Source organism: Rattus rattus, chromosome 2 (assembly GCF_011064425.1).
Source record: "Rattus rattus isolate New Zealand chromosome 2, Rrattus_CSIRO_v1, whole genome shotgun sequence".
In the NCBI taxonomy this organism is placed as follows: domain Eukaryota; kingdom Metazoa; phylum Chordata; class Mammalia; order Rodentia; family Muridae; genus Rattus; species Rattus rattus.
Window position 1 is genome coordinate 167,405,309 of NC_046155.1, and position 21,438 is coordinate 167,426,746.

The 21,438-nt window shown below is 52.5% G+C and overlaps 1 protein-coding gene across 1 annotated transcript in view; it reads left to right on the forward strand.

Annotated features, from left to right (window-relative positions):
* Positions 1–21,438, forward strand: part of Pak4 (p21 (RAC1) activated kinase 4) — a 38,515-nt gene that overhangs the window by 833 nt on the left and 16,244 nt on the right. The window lies entirely within an intron of this gene.

The following is a 21,438-nucleotide window of genomic DNA, read 5'->3' on the forward strand; positions in this document are numbered from 1 at the left end:
CAGTCAAAGCTCTGCGTATGTACTAATTTAGCACTCAGTACAACATCACGGGAGCCAAAGCTGTTATTAAGAAGCTAAGTGATTTGCCCCAGGTCAGCTAATGAGTAAGGTGAGCAGCTGGGGTTCTAGCTCCGGAGCTCTGTCCCAGAGTGATTCTGTAGCTAGTGATTCAAAAACTCTTGGTGCTAGTTAATGTTTAACGAGAGAGCGCACCGTGTGTGCCTGGTCTTGTTTCGTCCTTTATCTTGTGAGATGGGTGAGTTGGGTGTTAGAGGACACCCCTGTTTCCCACATAGAAAAAGTAACGCCAAGAAAGCTTTGTTTAGAGGCAGGAGCTTTGGTCAGCTACCTGCCACAGTGTCCACTTCCCAGGAGGTCTGTTCCTGGAAGCCACTCCCTGGGTAGGAACAGAGTGTTTAGCCTCCTTGGAAGGGTGTGACCTGGGAGGGGAGGTTCCACTGGGCCTATGGGAGTGGCATGTTGGTGGGTGGCCCAGAGTCCAGTGAGCCTCTGATCGGGTGGGTGTGACCTTAGGAGTTCTCTATTTCTGACACCACAAGCTCTCCCTGTGGTCTTTAGTGGCTCCCAAACACTTCAGTTTGAGGCTTGGTCCTCCTTCCAGAGCTTTGACCTATCAGCCATCTTTCTGCTTCGATCACTCATGCTTAGCCAGCCCTGGGCAGCTCTTGGCTTGGCTTTCTTTCTCCCTCTATTGGAGAGCCCATTCTGCCTTTTCCTGGTTCTTGAGGCCACATGCACTCCTGCTGGTTTTGGGGTGTTTCTGGAGTACCAGCTGGTTGCAGAATGTCTGTGGGGACCATTAGGCATTGTGCTGCGTCCTCAGATACTGTAGCAAGGGGACAGGAGGCACATAGCCCTACCCTCAGTGCCTGCTTGTCTCTCCTATAGGAGCATGCTAAGACCAGACCTCAGCCAGCAACACTGAGCCTAAATGGAGCTGGGACAAGGAGAGTGCCCATATGCTGGGTCTGTCCTGAGGTTCCTGTCCTTGGAAAGTCCCTCAAGGAAGCTCTGAAAGATGAGTAGGAGGGACAGGAAGGGACACAAGGTCAAAAAGCGATGTGTGCATAGGTCCTGGCCTACTAGTGGTTCAGCCTGGGAAGAGCCACTTATAGTGAGTGCCTCAGTTTCCTCCTTTGTAAAGTGGACCTAATAAGAGTGCTGGGTATAGAGGGCCTGGCCTGAAACCTGGCATACAGTAGGCACTGGACAGCCTGGCATACTGTGGAAGCACTGGTCTTATCGCTGGCTCCCAACTTTCCCCACCCCCAGCCCCGCCTCCGCCTGCCCCTGACAGTGTCGGAGAGCTGGCATGCAGCCAGCACCAGATCTGTGAGGTCACCCAAATTCCTAGCCTCGTGGTGCCAGCTTGGCACAGATAAGGAGAGATGGGGGTTGTGCCATTGGAGACTCAGATTCAGGCCCCTACTTTGTCTTTGGAACCTGAGCAAGTGTTTTGATATTGACTAATTTCGTCCTTTGTGTGCTGTGATAGGCTATCGAGAAAAGCGGAGCTTTCAGTGTTAGGGAATGCCCAGCCATTCCTGTCAGGTGACAGGAGTGCAGCCAGGGATGCCATCCACCCATTACCCACTCCGTCCTAGCTTCCCTGAGGAACTGGATCAGCAAAGCCACCTGTACTACCTAGAGGACAGCAGGCTAATAGATGACAGTCCCACATTAGCACCACTGACCCGCCCATTCCACGGCTCATGTCCACTGCTGTTTCACAGTGCCCAGTGTCACCTGAGCATGTCCCAGTGTTCTGCACCCTACAGGCCTTGGATGGTCACTTGATGTCTGTGCTATTCAGATTTCTTGTGATCGGTCACATAGGAGTCATCACGCTTTGGTGGCCATGTGGTCAATTCCTTGCTGGGCTGTCACTGTGCTGTGATGACTATTCTAGAATGTTTCCATGTGGGCCATGGCCACAGTATGTCTTGACTTACACCTTGTAGTGGAGCTCACACTGGGCCCTGATGCTGGGGGATTGCTCTCCTAGAGGTTGTGCTGTGCTTCCCAGCAGCGACCAGAGGTGCTTTCATTGTCCCACCTGCTATGAGTGTGTGGCTAGAATGACTTCCTTTGCGTAGACATCATAGGCTGTCCCACTACTCCGGGAAGTGGACACCCAGGAAACGGCTTCTGTGACTACTTTAGCCTGATGTCTATCTAGCAGGCTTCCGGACTTTGGCTGTTACTCTCTAGGACATGTAACATTGGCCACAGCTTTGACCACTCTGCCGTTGGAACACCTTCCAGGATAGACATTTGAGAAAAGGCCTCACTGGGTAGGGTGGGTCTGTTTACACTCTGCCTGTGTGCTTGTTGGTTGCATTGCTAACAGAGCCTGTCAGATTTGTCCCTGGATGGTGACACCCAGATAGGTCAGAAGAGGAGGTTCAGGCAGTGGGGAGAGGGCTTTCTTGAGCAAGGGATGTCTGATTGAGAGAGAACGAACCAGGACTTCAAAGAATGGAAAGGTGAAACAGGTGGTGGGTACTGAAAACGTACAGACCCTGGGCCCAGGCAAGCTTGGGGCAGTCGCAGGCTTCAGAGTAGCTAATGCGGCTAAGCAGAGAGTGGTGTTGGGGACCAGGAGTGTGACCAGCGCTGCCAAGCTAGGACAGGTGAGGAGTGTGGCTTTTAGTTTCATTGCAGGGAGGACTTGGCTGACATCGTTTTCCCTTTATAAAGCTTGCTTAGACTGACTGGGGTTGTGACTCAGTTTCTAGAATGCTTGCCTTGAATGGCAAGGCCCTGGGTTCCATCCTAGGATCCAGGCCTGATGGTGCATGCCTATAACCCAGGAGGTGGGATCAGAGGGACCAGAGCAGGAGACTCCGTCTCAAAACAATACGCCACCACAAAGCCAAGACAGCCCAGGCTGCTATCAAGGAGCTAGATTATAGGGGAGGCAGCAAGGATGATGCTACAAGAGGGAAAGGCAGTGATGGAGGGAGGTCCTGTCTGAATTCTTCCCCCATATTAGCTCACATGATCTTTGCAACAGTTTTTAGTCATGAGAAAACAGACCCAGAGAGAGAGATTTGTCTAAGGTACCTAGCATGCAAGTAACAGGGGGAAGCAGGATTTGAACCCTGGCTTGGGGCTCCAAAATCCCTGTTCGTTCTGACAGCCTTCAGTGATTGGGCAGTGTTCATTTCCATCCCCATGAGTTCCACCCAGGTCCCCTTTCAGTCAAGTTCCCTGGGGACCTGTTGGACATGAGGAGTGATGGATGGTAGGTTCCTGTCCCCGCCAGTACTTCCATGACCCTGCCTTACTTATGCACCACCGTGCACCACTTCTTGGCCTGTGACTTGTGAGGAGCTAGATTTCCTGGCCAGACGCCGGTCAGGGGTGTTCCCAGCAGCTGTTTCTTACATCTCCTACCAGACTGGTGGCCACAGATGCCGCCAGTAGGAAGCTGTCCTTTTCCAAGTCACCGCCAGGGAAATGGATTTCCCCCTTGTTCATCCGGGGCCGGAGCTCATTGTCTGCTGGACAACTTGGCCCATAGGAAAGTTTGGTGGGGGTGGGGGAGTTCTGAGGAAAGTCAGAAGGGGAATTCCCCCCAATCCCAAGGGAGCACAAATGACAGTAGGACAGACAGAAGCCACAGCTCATTACAGCCTGTCTCCTGGGACTGCTGGTGTCCTGCTCTTTTCCAGCAGTCCCAGGGACAATGGGGACTTCCCTGACTAATGTACAGTACTGCATATCTCTTGGCCAGCCCCCTTACTAGGAGCCTCTGGGGAAGAGACAGCCTCCTCTCTGGTGAAATGGGGGTGGTTTCAGTTCCCTGCCCGCCAAGCCAGAGGCAGATGTGAGGGACGACTGCATGCAAAGTGCTCCTCAGCTCAGAGGCTGATGAGTCTCCATAGCCTCAAACTTAATGGCTTTCACAGGTGTGTCTGTGTCCTGGTGCCATGACCCTGGCTCTCCCTAAAGCATAGCTGCAGTGCTCAGCGTCTCCCCAACCCACGTCCATCTCCTGCACGTGTACAGAGCTGTGTGCAAGGACCCCGAGACCGTCTGTTCCTGACCTCATTTCTCCTCCTGCATTTTCATGTGAAGGCACATTGTTCTGCATGTGCGTGGATTACCTAGTCTCCACGCAGTCACTGGAAACTGTAGTCCGGAGGGAGAGTGGCTAGGATGCTGTCACTTTCTCAGCATAGTCCATTGTCCCCAGGTTCAGAGAATCTCCTCCTTGCCACATTTGTTCCTGTGAGCACTCTCTTCCCTTCTGTTTCCACTCAAATGGGTCTTTCTACTCCCCCGTATCCTGCTGTAGCCCAGGCAGCCTCAGACTCTCCAGGATCCTCCTGCCTTGGCCTCCCAAGTTCTGGGACTACAGATGTGTACCACCACACCTGGCTTGCAGTTTTCACTTGCTCAAACTCTGGGCCACAACCTAGCGTGTCCTCGAGTGTCCCCTGGCTACTATGTGCCCTGTCCGTTCCGTGCTGCAGACCAAACGTGACTGTGCTAGAATGAGTGCCTAGAACTGAGTGAGGCCAGAGCTGTCCACCTGAAGCTCTGCAGCGAGCTCCACCTGCCAGACGGGTGCTGCCTGCTTAGTGCTCCCACCCAGGAGCTCAGGACCGCACACTCTGCTGCTTCCGGCAGGATGTTATCTGCCACTGACGGTGGACCCCAGGTTGGTGACCTAGGTCCTCAACTGTTCTGAGTCCTTTAAATGAGTGTTTTGTTGTAAGGCACGTCAGTGTCCTTTGATGCCTCTGGTGGGAGGTGCCATGTGCCTGGGATCCTAGCTTTCCGGAGCGAAGCAGAGAGACTGAGTTCAGGGCCAGCCTGGGCTAATTATTAGACTTTATCTTCATAGAGATATTAGTAGTGCTACTTCCCCAGAGGGTTGCTTGGGGGACATAGCTGTATATTCAACAGGCAGAAGGCAACGGCAGAGGCTGTTGACTGTTGAATTTAATATTCGGTACTTTTTTGTTTTGTGTTTTTGTCTTCTGTTTCTCTGTTTGTAGCCCAGGTTGGCTTGGAGCTCCCTGTGTAGTTCATGCTGGCCTTGAACTAGTTAGTGGTCCTCTTGTCCTGTCATCCCTCGTGCTGGGTTTATAGGTGTGAGCCCCCACACTCTGTTCTGAGTATGTCCTGAACTTACCGGTCCTTGAACTCACAGTCATCACCCCAGGTGTCACACATCTCCATTTGTAGGGCAGGACTGACAGCTGGAATGCTGTTCAGAACAACTGGCCACTGTAAGCAGGACTGGGGTTTAGACCCAGGAGGCTGCTGCTAACTCTGGCTAACCCTCTGGCCACTCCCAACACTGGGAAGGCTCGTCTTTCCTGGTGTTTTCATTCCAGGCTGTATAGCAGCTCAGAAGGGACCAAGACAGGTGGGGCCTCTCACAGAGAGGATGTTCCGCCCCTCCCAGCCCCAGGAACTCTGATAAAGCCCCATTGTGCAGATTTCCAGATTCCTAGTCCGGTTTCACCACTCCCACAGGACAGAGTGGCCAAGAGAGACACCAAGGCTTGCCCCTCTCGTCTATCCCCACACTTAGCAGTCAGATTGGCCAGGGGGGAAAAATAGAACTCTAAAGACTTCTCCACAGAGTCACCCCCCAATAGGGACTCCTCCTTCAGGCAGTCTCGTTCCTCCCTTGAGGGATCTCCCACTCCCTGCTGCCCACATGTCTCCATAGCCTTTGCCTTTCCTTTCCCCACAGTTCTCCACAGCAGCCCACTCAGACAGCATTTATGATTACTTAGTGTGTGTGCATGGTGCTAGGGGTTAAAGCCAGGGTCTTTGTGCATGAGAGACAAGAACTCATTACTGAGCCAAGTACCCAATCCCTCTCTGGAAGATCTAGGCACTGGCAGGACTACAGAACTACCACTGAGCCATACCCCCAGCCCCTCATGGATGGAGTCCAGCTAATGACTCCACCCCAGAGCCACACCCTCCAACCCAACTCCAGTGCTTTTTGTGTACACAGTGTGTGCAGAGACCACAGCAGGACCTTGAGTGCTATTGAGTTCTCCTTTACTTTGAGACAGAATCTCTCACAGGATAGAAATTTGCCTTTTTTACCAGAAGGTTTCCAGGAGCCTCCTGTCTGTACCCATGGGGTTACAGGTATATGCGGCCTGGCCTAGTTTTTTACTTGCATGCTAGAGACTTGAACTTGAGTCCTGGTGCTTGCTGAACAGGTTCTCTGTCCATTGAGCTAATTTCCTCAAGTCTCAATTCTATTACTTTAAAAGGCTCGTTACTGTCAAATGGAACAATGCGTCAAATTCAGTTATCTTAGCCGGGAAGTGTAAGGTGACCCTGCATGCTCAGCCCAGCTCAGAGGCACAGCACCCTAGAGTCTACTCATCTCCCCTCAAACCATGCCCTCCATGGGGTACCCTGCCCTTGGTGGCCATGATGCGTTTGTGCACTCCTGCATCCCAGCACCATCGTGGCAGCTTTCAGACTCACGTGGACTCTTCCAGTCTTTGTACCTGGATTCTTTCTTCTCAGCTCTGTGAGATAGATCTGCCCATTGCTGTACCACATCTGTTTCCAAGTCCCCTGCTGTGTATGCGTGTGTGTGTGTGTGTGTGTGTGTGTGTGTGTGTGTCCGCGTCCCCTCTTCTCAGGGTCTCTCATGTCCCTTGCCTTGCCAGCCTTTCCCACAGGCCACTCCCAGGAGCGGAGGGCAGGGTGTGCTCACCATCTGGAGACAACTTGATAGTGGTGAGGGTTTGCTTAGTCCACAGCTTTGCGCCCCAATAACACTTGGCATTCAGACTTTCTATTGACTTTGGACCAGTTTTATTTATTTTATTTATTGTTTTGCATGTTTTGAGACAGTATCTGACGGCATAGCCTAGACTAGCCTCGAGTTCACAGCAATTCTGTCTTAACCTCCAAAAACCTGGGACAGCCCTTCTTCCGGCATTGTTTCTGTGAACCCAAACTCTCAGCCTGTGGTGGTGGTGGTGGCTGTGGGAGGAGCTAGGCGGAGCCCGTGAGAGGGGCCAAGAGTCAGGGGTCCCTTGCTAGTCTAGTTTAGGGAGGTGGACCTTGACTAAAGAATTGCACCTTGGCAAGGAACCAGAACCGGGCTGTCGCCTCTCACTGCCTTTTCCTGGGGGTGGATTTGAGTGGCAGCAGTCTTCTTTGGTTTGTACACCTTGGCCTGGTCCTCGCCCCTCCTTCCTCTTACCCCTCCCCCATTAGTATTGTCCTCTTTCCCAGTGTCACCTGGCACTGATGCATTTTTTTCCCTTGCCATCCCCTTGTTCAAGCTGCCCTCACTTTCCTCCTGGCCCATGCCTTGGACTCTCTTATCCCCCCTTCCCACAGCTCCCATAGTCTGTCCAGCACAGCAAGAAGCACTTTGAGGCCCCTCCTGCAAGGCCCTTGGACACCCAGCCCTCACCTCATTGGTCTTTACTCTTCTCTGCCAAAGGATTGAACATTCCAGGCTAAGTTCTACTTCAGTGACTTTGTTCTTTCAAGAGCCCTGGCCATCTTGTCAAGTCTCAACCCCCTTTTAGGGGACTGCTAACACAAGCCTACAATAGCACCACCACCACCACCCACACACACACCACCATGCAGCAACTGAGCTTGCTTGTCTCTGTCCTACCACCCAGTTGCTTAGATCCTGTTGTGGTGTACACCCTGAAGGCTTCTGGTGCATTCCTCCATAGCCTAGCTTCACATTGGTAGGCTGGGGTGGGGAGTCTGTGCTCTCCCTACTTGTTCTCACTGGTTTGTATACAGCGGTCCTAAATGTTGGTGGACTGACAGAGTGAGCCCCACTGGTGACTGACTGGAAGGCACTGTCAGAACAGCATATACTGTGAGACCCAAGTATGGCGTCCACCTGGAGAACCATCTGGCCCTAGTTCCTGTGGATATTCCTTGGGAAGAGCCTAGCGGGGCCTTTGAGGAATTGAAGACTGGGGGTCAGGTCCCGAGATGGGCCGACTTTTCTGTGGCTGGTAATAATTAGCAGGGACTTGAGCAGACAGCCACACTGCAGCCTGGGCCTTCCCATGGGTGCCACACCATTTGACCCATTTTCCAGATGAGAATAAACTTGGCACCTGTGGGGAGTCCTTGGTGCAGCCACAGCTTGGTGCCAAGATGATTCTGGTGTCTCCTCCCAAGCGATTGGCATCTTCCTGGCAGCCATCAGGCAGGGCGCTTCTTAGTGGCCTTCAGAGCTCAAAGGCCCAGTCAAGTTACCGGTTTGTTCCGGCCTCAGGCTGTCTGCCCTTTTAATTTCCATTTCTCATTCCTGAACAAGAGCCTTTGTTTCTGAGGTAGTGCATTTTCTTGTTTCCTTTTCCTTTTTTTTTTTAACTTTGATTACTATCATGAGTATGCGTGCCTGTGTATGAGTGTGCACACACGTGTACTGCAGTGTGCTGTGGGAGCCAGAGGACATTGTGAGGTGGCTTTATATTTCCATCTTTAGGTGGGTTCTGGGCTTGGACTTGCGTTGGTACCCATTGGGCCACCTTGCCTTTCTGTCTCTCCTTCCCACCGTAGCCTCCCAGCCTTGCATGTGGTATGTCTTTATGCCTTCTCATGGCTCGGAATAGCGGCATGCTTTCCCAGAGCGCCCTTGCCTGCTTACTATGTTTATTCTAGCTACTTCATAATGGGGTCTCCACCCTTCACTCCCCAAAAATGCCTGGCTCCCCAAATTTGGCCTTGCAGGGTAAAGACCTCCCCGATCCCCTGCTTTTTCTGTGGCACCGTCCTGGGCCTGGCAGAGGATAGGTAGGGTGCCCAGAGAAGCTGTAATTTTCCTCAACAATTTCAGGGGCTAATTAAAGGTTTTCCTTGACTAATCAGCTTACTGTTTAATTATCAGGGAACAGGCGGAGAAATGTAGAAGACTCTGCTGGGGTCTCCCCAGAGTGTGGCAGGAGGAAACCATGGAGGCCCTTGGTAGGCTTAGCAGGATTTGGGGATACCCTGCATCTCCCATGAGCCAGCCGGAGTCACTGTCCCTGTATCCCCTCCTCCAGTTAATGTTTGCCTATTGTTCTCACCTTAATTCTTCTGGGGTCTTGGCTTAGAGGTGAGCACCCCTAGGAAGCTTTGCAGGTGCTGGCCTGTGCAGCTGAGATCAACCCCACAGCCCCCTGTAACCTGGCTGGTCATAGCTGCCCACCATACATCCTGAGTAGGACCCTGACGGGGATGCCTGCCCTGGGCCCAAGAGCTACTGGTCCCGAGGAAACAAGGGCTTTGGGAGTGGAACTCAGAAGAGAGGGCTGGAGTTGGAGGAGGTGCAGACAGGTCACTGAGTGATGGCCCAGGCTTTCTCTGGGGAAGAGGCTGCTGACTGGACCCCATGGATCCTGGAAGTATCTGGAGGGGGAGGGACCCAGAGATGGCCGCACCAGGCATGGTTTCATTCCTTGCATTCCTAAGCAAGCCCCAGACTTCTGGTGGCCCTAAGTGGGGGAGGGTGGCCTGGAGAAAGACCTCTGGACACTGGCCCTGCCCCTCCTCCTACCTCACTGTTGACTTCACTCTCCCTTCCCCTGTGTCTCAGGACTGGCTGAGTTCTCGGCTTGAACCCATTTTATCAGCAGAAAGACTCACCAGGCTTAGGGGATGCAGGGACCCAGACCCATGTCATTGGACACACACCTCTCACTGTAGAGGTTTTCTAAGTGCCTCTGATGGCCCGAGGGAGAGATTGACCCGGACACTTGTATTAGCTTTCAGGATGTGTCAGGACCTTGCTGCACTTGAGTGCACTCCGGGGAGGCAGGACTTCCTTGCATTCACCGACAGGGCAGTGGAGGGCCACGGTAGATTTCTGTGCCTGGTGGTATAGTAGCCACCTCTGCTCCAGGCCTAAGCCGTCCAGAGTACTCTGCACACACTTACACACTCAACACACACACACTCACATGCGTGCTTCTGTGTGCTTTCCCCATCCCTGGCAGAAGTTTCTCCTGGGAGGCTGGAGGGGATGACTGCAGGCTCAGGACATTGTTCCCATGGGAAGGCTGCTGACATCACGGGGCCTGCTTCCCACCCTGTCCTCACTCCTGGGACTGAGGGATGCAGTATCCTGGGGTTGCTGTGTCACCTGCAGACTCCAGCCGCTCTGTGGGCTCATGTCTGGTCACCACTGCCAGTTACAGTTCTGGCTGTTTGGGCTTGCACCGTCTGCTGACCCGAGTTTGGTGCCAGCAAGGGCTTGTGTTAAAGATGTGAATGTCACATTGTAAGAGCCTGTGTTATTTTAATCCCCAACAGCTCCGGCTGTGCCTCCTCCACCTCATCCAGGCCCCTCCAAAACTGCTTCCTCTCTTTCTCTGGGGGAGGCCTGAGCTCGGATGTCCCCGTTCCCACATGTGGCACTGGGGTGATGACTGGCTCCCTGCCAGGGGACTGGGGGATTGAGTGTGTATGTGCCGCCTGGAACATTATTGCTGTGTCATTAGGGTCATTAGTGTTCCTGTTGCTGTTGTTACATTGTGGCCAGGGAGGGCCATGCTCCCACAGACTTGCTGTAATCTGAGCATCTTCCTTCATAAACATGGGGCACATGGGAGAACTGCTTCCTACCCATCCCAGGTGATCCTTTTAAAACAAACTCTAAACTTTAGCCAGGAAATTTCCAGATTTGTCTCTTGACACGGATCCCATAACACCCTCACACTTCCCAACTGAGGTCTATTTGTCACTCTGTCCAGTTTGGTCCCAGACTAGGTCCAAGGTCCAAGGCCTCTTGAGCCGCCTTCCCCCATACCCCCATCCTCCACCCGTGTGTGTGTGTGTGTGTGTGTGTGTGTGTGTGTGTGTGCACAATTTTGAAGCTGTTGCTTGTTGCTATGGGTGAACATCTAGGTTTAATAATTTAATGGCTTGATGTTTGCACAACTGTCAAGTTAACTTTAAGGGTAAAAATTTTAAAGGGGGAAAAAAAAATCATGGTGATGTATAACTACCTGTTTCCAGCACCTTCGGAAAGTTCCGGGCCAGGCTGGGTGGATAAACAGACAAACATTGTTGAGCCACAGAAGAAAAGAATGATGAGACGCACTGAGTGCCTCCTGGTCCTCTGAACAATGGAGCCCTCACGGTCCTGCCTACCTTGTGCAATAATAGCATGGGGCCCACACATGACATCTTACGGCTGGTCTCACTGTGGTCCCATATCTCCAGCATGGAGCACAGAAGAGCCACCAGGGGCTGTCACTGCCCTCAGGACAGTTTATTTAATCTAAAATAGTTTCTTCTACCCTGCGGAACTAGCTGCAGCACGCTGGACAGGGATGCCTCGGACCACAGTGCTCCATGTCACAGGGGTAGAACCTGGGAGTGTCTGAGTGTGTGGAGAGGCCTGGGCTCTGGGGCTGTCACCTCCCAGCTTTTGTCCCCCCTGCAGCAGGGTGTGAGGGGCCTGCTCTGTTTGTGGCAGAGGCGGGGTGGGCAGCAGAGTGGGCCGAGACAGCACAGCACATTCGCAGAAGAAGGCTGAGGGCTCAGCTTACTCTGCAATGCAAAGTCTAACCCTGTACGAAGCATGGAAACTTGTGGGTTCACTTCAGTGCCTAGGTATCAAGAAACATCCATGTTCCGCCCCGCAAGGGAACAAGTGCCAGCAGCTGCCAAAAGGTCCCTTCCCAGGATTGAGTTCTTAGGAGCTAGCTCATGCTTTCAGCCCTCCCTTCCTTCCCTTTCACTTCCCAGTCAGTCACCTACTGCACTGGGTCCCCTGCCCAACTAAAAGACAGGCCCCAGGGACCACACCTTGTGGTCACTGCCACACCGCACATCTTTCCGTAGGTGGGAATGACATGAGATTGGCACCTCCTGGCCACAGCTTGCTCTGTCTGGTATTTTGCTCTTGAGAGCTCTCCAGCCAGTGAAGGAAACACCAGCAGGAGTGCTGCTCTCCAGCCTGGCCTGGGTGGAAAAGGACCTGGCTCTGGGCTCTTCCTGCCCAGTCCCCCACCTCCTGCCTCCCCACCCAGCTCAGCAGGTGAGATATGTAGGCTGGGCCTGGAATAGGAACTGGCTTAGGGAAGAAGAAACCGAGAGAACAGCACATTCAGGGGGTCAGTTTCAGTCCTATGCTCTGTAAAGGGGCTGTGATGTCTCTCGGAGGGACCATGGGCCAGGCAGGAAGTCTCTCTTTTCTGACCCTGTGCCACCCTGGTTCACAAACGCTACAGGGAAGCCATTGTAGTGATTACTACCAAGGGTCCGGATCGGCAGGGGTTTATCACGAAGCTCTGCTACTGAGTTGGTAGCTTGAAGGTGAGTGCAAACCCTACCATCACCTCAGTGAGCCTCACTTTCCCATTTTAGAATCTGTGTGAGGGTTAGTTCATCCCAGTGAGGCACAGACTGGCACCTTCGTGCCCTCAGTGCCGTTGTATGAGTTACATCCCTGCGCGGCACCTTAGACACCTGGCAGAAGCTGGAGGAAGGAGGGGTCTGTGTGGGCTCAGGCTGGAGGATACAGCTTATCCTGGCAGGGATGGCATGGGGCAGAAGAGTGAGGCAGAAGCAGAGAGAGCTGAGTGCTAGCACTCTACTTTTTCTCGGAGTGTGGGGGGTTATAGGTATTTGTGAGCCATCTGACATGAGTGCTAGGAACAGAACTCATGTCCTCTGGAAGCAGCAAGCTCTCTTAACCAGTGAGCCATCTTTCCAGCCCCTCCCTTTCTCCTTTTTATACTGCAGCCCATGGGCTGATGCTGCCTACATTTGGGGGAATCTTCCCCGCTCAGTTAACTAGTTAGTTAACCCCTGAAAGACACCCAGAGATAGGTTTCTGTGGTGGTTTTAAGTCCAGAGGTTGACAGCCATCACAACAGTATTGTCCTTACTGCCTTTTATTCACTGTCCCTTCAGACTGGGCAAGGCTGAGGACCAGCACCAGTGAGAATTGCTCTAGGGAGGCCAGCAAAGTGACAGCTGCCATGGTGACGCCTGTCTGCGAAACCAGTAGTGGCTGCCTGGAGGGGGAGATATGTAGGCTGAGGCCTGAAATAGGAACTGGTTTGGGGAAGAAGAAACCCAGAGAACAGCACATTCAAGGCAAAAAGATCTGAGCATAGTAGTGTACCCCGTCCTGGTCAGCAAGTCATGAGTTTGAAGCCAGCCTGGACTACCTAATGAGGCTTTAACAAAGGCTAAAAGATGGGAGAGGTCCGTCATTTAAAGAAATGCCTAATGTTCTTAAGTAAACTTACATTCTGAGGTACCCATGGGTTCACATTGCAATTGTAAGGCATTATGAGCCAGATCTATCACATTCTCTCTCCATCTTCCCTCAGTGGTAACATCTTGCAGAGTCACCCAGGTCCCCAGTCAGGATGTGGACTTTGATCCATCACAAGCCATCCCTCTCCTCTGAGGCCTGCTCCAGCCACACCCGTCCCACCCTTAACCTTCCCCAGTCTTACAGTTCTTTCATTTTAGGGTTGTTGCATATGCAGAACCTTCCACAGAGAGCCTTCTGGAATGGTCTTCGTCCATGCAGCCTGGTTCTCAGAAGATGCTGGCAGATGGTTGTGCATGTTGGGAGCCTCTCCCTTGCTGTTGCCGGGTGCACTCATGTACCCCGGGGTGCTGCACCACCCACCCATGGAGGGCATCTGTTTGTTTCTAGTTTTTTGGCTATTACAAGGAAAGCCTCCGTAAACGTTCCCATAGTCTTTTTTGTGTGGAGTATAAATTTTTGTTTTTCTGGGACAAATACCCCAACATGTAATTGGTGGTGTGACAGTTACAGGTTCTAAGGAGGATGCCAGACTGCTTCTCAGAGTGGCTGCGCCATTTCCCACTGCCATCAGCAGTGCAGCGCAAGCAGGGCACTGTCTCTCTGCAGGCTCAGCAGCACTTGTATTGTCACTATGTTTTATTTTAACTCTTGTAGTTAGTGTGTCTCGCTGTCGCGTTAATTCGCGTCTCTGGCTAATGGCTAATGCTGGTGAGCATTCGGTGTGCTTATCCGCCATCTGCGGATCTGCTTCCGTGACAAGTCTTCTGGCTTCTGCTCACTTTATTGAACCGTTTGCTTTTTTATGTTCAATTCTGTGAGTGCTTTATCTTAGGCACCAGGCCTTTGTCAGATATGTGACTTGTGAATGTTTCTCTCAGTCTGTTGCTTGCCTTTTTCCCCTCAGTACTAGGGATTGAAGCTCAGGCCTCTTGGTGTGCTAGGCAAGCACTCTACCACAGAGCCACACCGCTGGCTTATCTTTTTATCCTCCTCACATGGACTTTGCAGAGTAAAGTCTTCTTTAAGCAAAACAAAACTTTATTTTCAAGTATTTTATTTATTTGTATGTGTATGGGTGTTTTGCCTTGCATGTATGTGTGCATGTATGTATATGCACATGTGTGTGCCCAGTGCTTGCAACTTCCAAAAGAGTTCCGTGGATTAGAATTCCAGTTACTGTCGAGCCCCTGTGTAGGTACTAGGAACTGAACTTGGGTCCTCTGATAGAGCAGCCAGTGCTCTTAATGGGGAAAGTCTTAATTTTTGGTGAGGTCCCTACATTCATTCCTTTTTATAGCTTGTGCCTTTGGTGTGCAGTCTGAGAACGCTGAGCTGAGCTCTGGAGGCTTTCTTCATGTGTGTAGAGCTGGGGATGGACTCAGGGCCCTGCATTCGTTAAGCAAGGATCTCTGGGTCTCTTAGTGTTACTAACCCTAAGCTGCCCTGGCCGGTTGTAAACTCAGTCTATAATCCAGGCAAGCCTTGAATTTAGACTCCTCCTGTCTTCACCTAGGTTATGCTTTCTGGAAGTTTTAAGAACACGATCCTGTGTAACTTGTGTTCAGTATGGTTTCTGTCAAGGTTCCTTTTGTGTGTTTAGGGGAAGTCAGTTGTTCCAGCACATTTTATGAAGATGGTGCCTTCAATTGACTTTCCCAGTTACCGCAGTCTGCCATCACCCCATGCTTACCAAGATATCCTTTCCCAAACAAACAGAAGAATAGCTAGGCGTGCTGGCTCAGGCCCACAGTCCTGACTCTCAGAAGGCAGAGGCAGGAGGATCTTTGCCAAGCCGGCCTGGGCTGTGACGTGAGACCAGCCCTGGTGGGGTGTGGGTGTGGTGAGGAGAGTAATGAAGGTGCCAGGTAGGTAGAAGACGTGGACCTTCATTTATCACAGGCAAGACTGAGGGACAGCTCGCCCTCCTCTTATAAGGTTAAACACCGAGCGTGAACTGTGCATGTGACCTGCCACTGCCCTCCCAGGTACACATTGAAGAAATGAAAGCAGGCCAGATATGGTGGCATCTTTAATCCCAGCACTTGGGAGGCAGAGGCAGGTGAATCTCTGTGAGTTCAAGGCCAGCCCCATCTACATAGTGAGTTCCAGGACAGTCAGAGCTGTTTAGAGAAAACAACAACAAATCATCAAAAACAAAGACCTGGGAGCAGGGCCTGGAGCGATGTTTACACATCCAGTTCTTTGCAGTGTTCTTCACAGCAGCCAGAAAGTGGAAACAACCCTGCGGCCCCCCATGAATGGAGAGAAAACCAGCAGGTACACATAATGGCATATTATTCAGCCATAGAAAGGGATGAAGCCTTGATAGATGCTATTGTGTGGCTGGACCTTAAAAGCTTTGCGCTTAGTGGAAAAAAGCCAGGCATAAGGAAGGGTGATTGTGCAATCCCATCTGTGCACAGGGCCTAGAATAGCACAAAGGGGCAGAAAGTAGAAGAGGTTATGGGGTTGGGGTGGGGTTGGGACAGGGAAGGAGCGATGGCCTTTTGTTGGCTAAAGGCTGGGGGAAGAGAGTGCTGGGGTTATACAGCACTCGGTGTTTAATGACATGGGGCTGCTCACTTCTAAGTGAAAAAGATAGACATTGTGTACCTTCTACACAGTGGGGAGCAAATCACTGGCCTCTTTTTTTAGAATCTCTTTGGTTTTCTGAGATTCATATGTGTCCCTGGCAAAACTGGAAGTCACTGAACTTACCATGATATCTCTTGTTTTGCCTCCTGGGTACCTTACAAGCAGACACCACCATACTGGGCTGGAGAGGTAGCCCAGAGGTTAAGAGCACTGGCTGCTGTTGCAGAGGTCCTGGGTTTGGGTCCTAGCACCCAGCTCACAACTGTCTAACTGCAGTCCCAGGAGATCCAGTGCCCTCTTCTGGCCTCTGTGGGCACTGCACACACACAAGTCCACAGGCATATATATGGGCAAACACTCATGCATAAAATAAAAATAAATCCCTAAAGAATGAAAGTCATATTGGTGGGAGCCTGTTCCTGGGTTCTCCACGCTCCACTGATTTGCTCCTCACTGTTAAGCTTACTGTCTCCATCTCTCTAAGTGTGTGGCAGGCTTCAGTGTCAAGTGAGAGGCGCCCCCACTCTTTCTGTTCCCCATGGGCCTTAGCCTGAGATTCTGGACTTTTCCAAGATCCTTGCCACCTCCCTTGACCTTATCTCCTCAGTATCCTACTTATCACAGTGTGTGTGTGTGTGAGTGTGTGTGTGTGTGTGTGTGTGTGTGTGTTGTGCGTGTGTGTACACTCGTGTATGTGCATTCATGCGGAGGCCAGAGGTTGGTTTCCTCAGGCACTCTCCACGTTGTGAGGCTGGATCTCACTGAACCTGCATCTCACCAATTTGGCGAGACCCCCTGGCTAGTGAGCTTCAAGTATCAGCCTGTCCCCACCTCCCCAGCGCTGGGATTACAGACACATGCTACTATGCAAAGCTTTCACATGGGTACTAGGATCTAAACGCCTCAGGTCTTCATACTTACGTAACAGGCACTTTATCAACTGAGCCATCTCCCTAATGTTGCTTTTCTTGGTAGATGAAATCTTGGCTGTCCCATCTATAGCCCCTGCTGTCCTGGCTACCATCTGTAGCTGGCTGGCCCATGCTCCATTCTAATTGCTTTTCTCTGCACCCATTGTGGTCCTCTGGATCCTGCCTTCCCCCAAGCAGAGTTACCACCTTAAGTGTGTACCTGTCCCAGGATGCCTGCCACAGCTCCCTGTGGTCTCTCATGGCCTGCCTCCACTACTTTGTCCTCCCCTTAGACCCTGCCCTTGCTGCCCCTCCGCCTGGCCTGTCAGCTGAAATTCTAAGTTTCATTTGTGTGATCTGATCAGAAGGCCCATGGGGCATCTGGTGGACACATGGTGACCTCTTGCTGAGGACCAAGTGCGGGGAAGGAAGCTGCATGTGGCTATGGCAGGTGACTGCAACTGGGTGAGAGCGATAGAAATGAGGGCAGCGGTGGCCATGGCCTGAGGCTCCTGGTGGGGAGATGGCTGTAGCTGTGAGGCCCCAGCTGCTTTTCAACAGAAAGGGACACGGTCAGATTAGCTTTACAAAGGTCCGCCCAACCCAGCAGAAACCCAGGCAAAGGTATTGAATAGACACTTAGTGGAAGCGAACATTCACTCCACCAGCTTCTGTAAGCATGAGAGGGTGCTCGGTGGATAGAAGTAGAAAGTGCAGATGAAACCCAGGCTGGACTGAGCAGTGAGCTGGCAGACCCCTGCTATGCTGCATAGAGCAGAGATGGACCCACTGATGCTGCAAGTGAGGGATGGCAGCCCTGGGCTTGCTGAGGTGCTGGGAGCAGGACAGCCCTAGTGCAGGGCCACTTGCATTGCCCACAGACATGCTGGCAACACTTGCAAGATGCCTGCTTTGCCTCTGCATTGCCTATGAGAGCAAAAGACAAAGCTACCACCCTGGCCCCATGGGGCCGACTCAGGTCACCACAGCCCTTAAGGAGGCCACCTAAAGGGAGGGCCAGCAGTCTGCAAAATGAGGCATGGTGAGAATTGTAAGCTCTACATGTAAACATGCATGCATAGTCTTTTCCTTTAAAACTGTTACTCGATGCTAGGATGCATGCTGAAAATGGCCTCACACTAATATTACAGCAGAACCGTTACTATGAAGGGAAAACCTTTCTTGCCCCCCTCCAGGAGAGGAGACAGATGGTGCCATCCTTTCTCTGCACTCTCAAAGCTCCTGGTCCTTCTCCTTTACTAGGGATTGGACACAGGGCCTTGTGTGTACTAGGAAGGCTGGGCGTCAGTGCACAGCCCCAGCCCCGCACTGGAGTCTAAGTGTGTGCTCTACTGTTAGGCTGCATCGGTTTACATTGTCATGGGGGTGTGAAATAAGGTCTTGCTATGTGCACTGGCTGGCTTGGCATTTGCTTTTGTCCTGGAGAGACCTCACTTGGCAATCCTGCTGCCTCAGCTAACAAAGTGAACCACCACATCTGGCTACTTTGATATTGAGATAGGGTCTCACCTAGTTGCCCAGGATGATCTTGAACTCACTGTTGCCCAGGCAGGCCTTGAACTTGTGTGATCCCCCTGACTCTTGGACCATCATCCTTTGCTCTTCCTCTCTGTTTTGCCACCTTGGACAAAGTCTCAGAGCTGACTCCTATCCAGACAGTTGTGCTTTATCATCATGGCTCCTCAGTTCTGTTACTGAGGCCCGCCCACCCCCATGCAGTTCAGGCCATCAGCTCACAAGCTGTGCTTCTAGGGGCCCAGGAGGTCACAGTGAAGGTCCTGTTTCCCGTGTCTGGTAACTGCACTGGCTCATGGGCTAGCATTTTTCTTATGTTGTATCCATGAGAGTACTTACTGGGTCCCCAGTATGTGCTGCTGACGTCCTCTGTCCCAAGTGCCGTGTAGCAGGGCACGCTTCGGAGTAGGACAAGGTGCTGTGTATGTAACATGCTGCATTATCTATGGTTCTTTAAAGTGTGCAGGCATATTCGCAAAACACGTGTGTCTCTCTCTCCAAAGGATAATAACAAGGGCAGTGAGGTGTGCATATCCTGCCTCTGTTTACCCTTTGGTATCTTTTGGCATTGGTACCATGTGACTGTATCCTAGAAACACGGGCAGAGATGAGAAGGAAAGAGACAGGCAAGCTCCTTTGTGACAAACCATGATTAGTGAGTCACCCACTCAGTACTCCTCCTCTTGGACCTGTTTCCTGGAGCTGACCAGAGCTGGTCAGGCTGCGCCACCTCCCCCACCGGAGCTCAAACTTGCTGGTCTGGTTTGGGGAGGTGGCCTATCTGGCTAGTCTCTGGGTGGCTGCTTCCTAGGTACCCTGCCCCCACAGGTAGGTGGTAACTAGAGACCTGGGAATTCGGTGTCTCCCAGGCCTTGTTCTGCAATGGGGAAGGAGTGGGAAAGAGGGGGACAGTGGCACTGACTACTTGTTGGTTGTCCCCACTGTCTTTACAGGGACCACAAGCCCATCGTGGGCTCCACAACCTGGGCCCTGTGCTCATTGGACCAAAGCCTTCTAGGCCTTCTCTCAGACAGGGCTATTTTTGATCAGATTACCTACCACAGAGTCCTCTTGTATGATTCGAGAGCTACAGACAAGGAGACGAGATCATAACTGCCAGGCCCAGAGGATACGTGTGGACGTGTGGACGCCTGGGCTGGTAGGAAATGCTTCCCGAGCAGGTACAGGAGGCAGGCTCTGGTTGGACCTCACATGCTTTTGGCCCCAGAAAGACAAGAAAGAGCCTGAGAGGCTGCCTGGACAGATCCTCACACTGAGAGATTGCACAGGACACCTCTGCTCAGGGATTGCAGCCAGCTGGGCTTTTCAGAACAGATGAGGAGCAGAGGGAGGGAGACGCCCCTTCCAGAGTGACTGTTGTTCCGAATGGAGACTCTGAGCAGCACTGCCTCATTCAGAGCAGCTAGGTAAGGGCACGGACACCGGGGGAATCCTTAAGCCAGTTACACAACCTCTCTGGACTTTTTGGCTCCGCTGCTGTAAAAGAGGCCTGCTAAAGTGGCTGCCCTGTGCTGGGCGTCCCCTTCAGGGTGAGCGGCTCACCGCAGCGAGGTTAGTATGGCATACATTGGTCCCAGTTCTACACTGTCCCCTCCCGTCATCCGTATCTCCACTTTCCACTCCTTGCTTGGACCACTGCTATAACCCAAGCCCAGGGAGGGAAGGGAATGGGATCCACACCCCATCTCAGATTACCCACCCAGCCCACCCTGAGGTCTCTGGAGGCACTGTCTTATACTCTGCTCCTCCCCTATCATCTCCAACCCACTGGCCCAGAAGCCACCCTCTGGGGTGCAGTCTAGCTAAGCCCTGATTTCCTGGGCCTCTGTTATTCAGTGTGTGTGTGGAGGGGGAGTTAGTAAGATGGGTGTGCCTGTTGTACAGAGGCAAGTCCTGCTGAGACCAGGCTATGGCTGGGGTCTCTGCCAACCCTCCCTCTGTCCCACAGCTATGGGCCTACTAGCTCTAGCCCCACCTCCCGCCTCCCTGCTTCTCGCCCTCTGTGGGTAGGAGCCACAGCCCCAGCTGAGCTCTTACCACGGCTAGGCTGTGTCTCCACCACTGTTAGCCTTGGGTGCACAGCCAGTTGATCAGTCTCAGGGTGCCCTGAAGCCTGTCCCTGTCCTCCCCTGCACCAGGAGATCTGGCTACCATTTGCCCTTGGAGAGGTGGCCCAGGAAGTCAGAAGAGGATGGTAGAGGTAAGCAGGCTGCCTATGACCGGCCCTCTGGAGAGGGTGGGACTGGCCACTGGAGCCAGTGTGAGTATGTGGGATGGGCCACACCTTTCTTGAGTCCAGGGGTGGAGTGATCCTTGTTCCCATGTGTGAGGTTGCAGGCTCCTGGGGAGTTGTCTGAGCACAAGCCTCTGTGCCAGCAGCTTCCTGGTGGCTCTGAGTGGCGTGGTATTGGCGTTAGGAACTCATTGCTTGCTGTGCCCATGCCTATGGTTGTGGGGGCCTCGGGTCTAACCTCGTAGCTTGGGTTGTGGTCCTCAGCACATCCTTCAGCAGGTCTGGCAGTGTAAGGCAAGGATTGTGTGTACACATGTCCTCTTGTGCCTGCAGAGATGCTGGGGCCTATTATGTATCCCAGCTCTTGTAATATGACTGTGGGTATCTTTAGAGAGCACTCCCACTGCCTCTTTGGGGTAGGGAGTCATCATATTTCAGAGGGGTTCATGGTGGGGTGCTAAAGGGTCCCCAGTCCTTCCACTTGCTGAGCCTGGGCCTACAAGCTCCTTCCATGAATTCTCTCTGGTGCCTCCCAAGCTTCCTCCACTAGGCTATGGCACCTGTGTTTGAGGGGCAGGGGCTCAGCTCTGAGGTTACCTCACCATGCTGCACAGTAAGCACTGGCCCAACCACCGCCTCCCAGCTCACACCCCCAGGACAGCTGCCACTCGCTGCTTAGGAGGCTGGAAGAGAGAGAGAGAGGGTGGGCGACTGAGTCCAGCTAGTCAGGGTAACTCTTATCTTGACATCCAGTAAATCCATCTGTCTGTGGGCCTGTTTGGGTCACTGTTGCAGGGTCTGTGACACGACTGTCTGTTGTACTAATAGTTATCACTGGCTGCATGGCATGTGGGGCTGTGTGG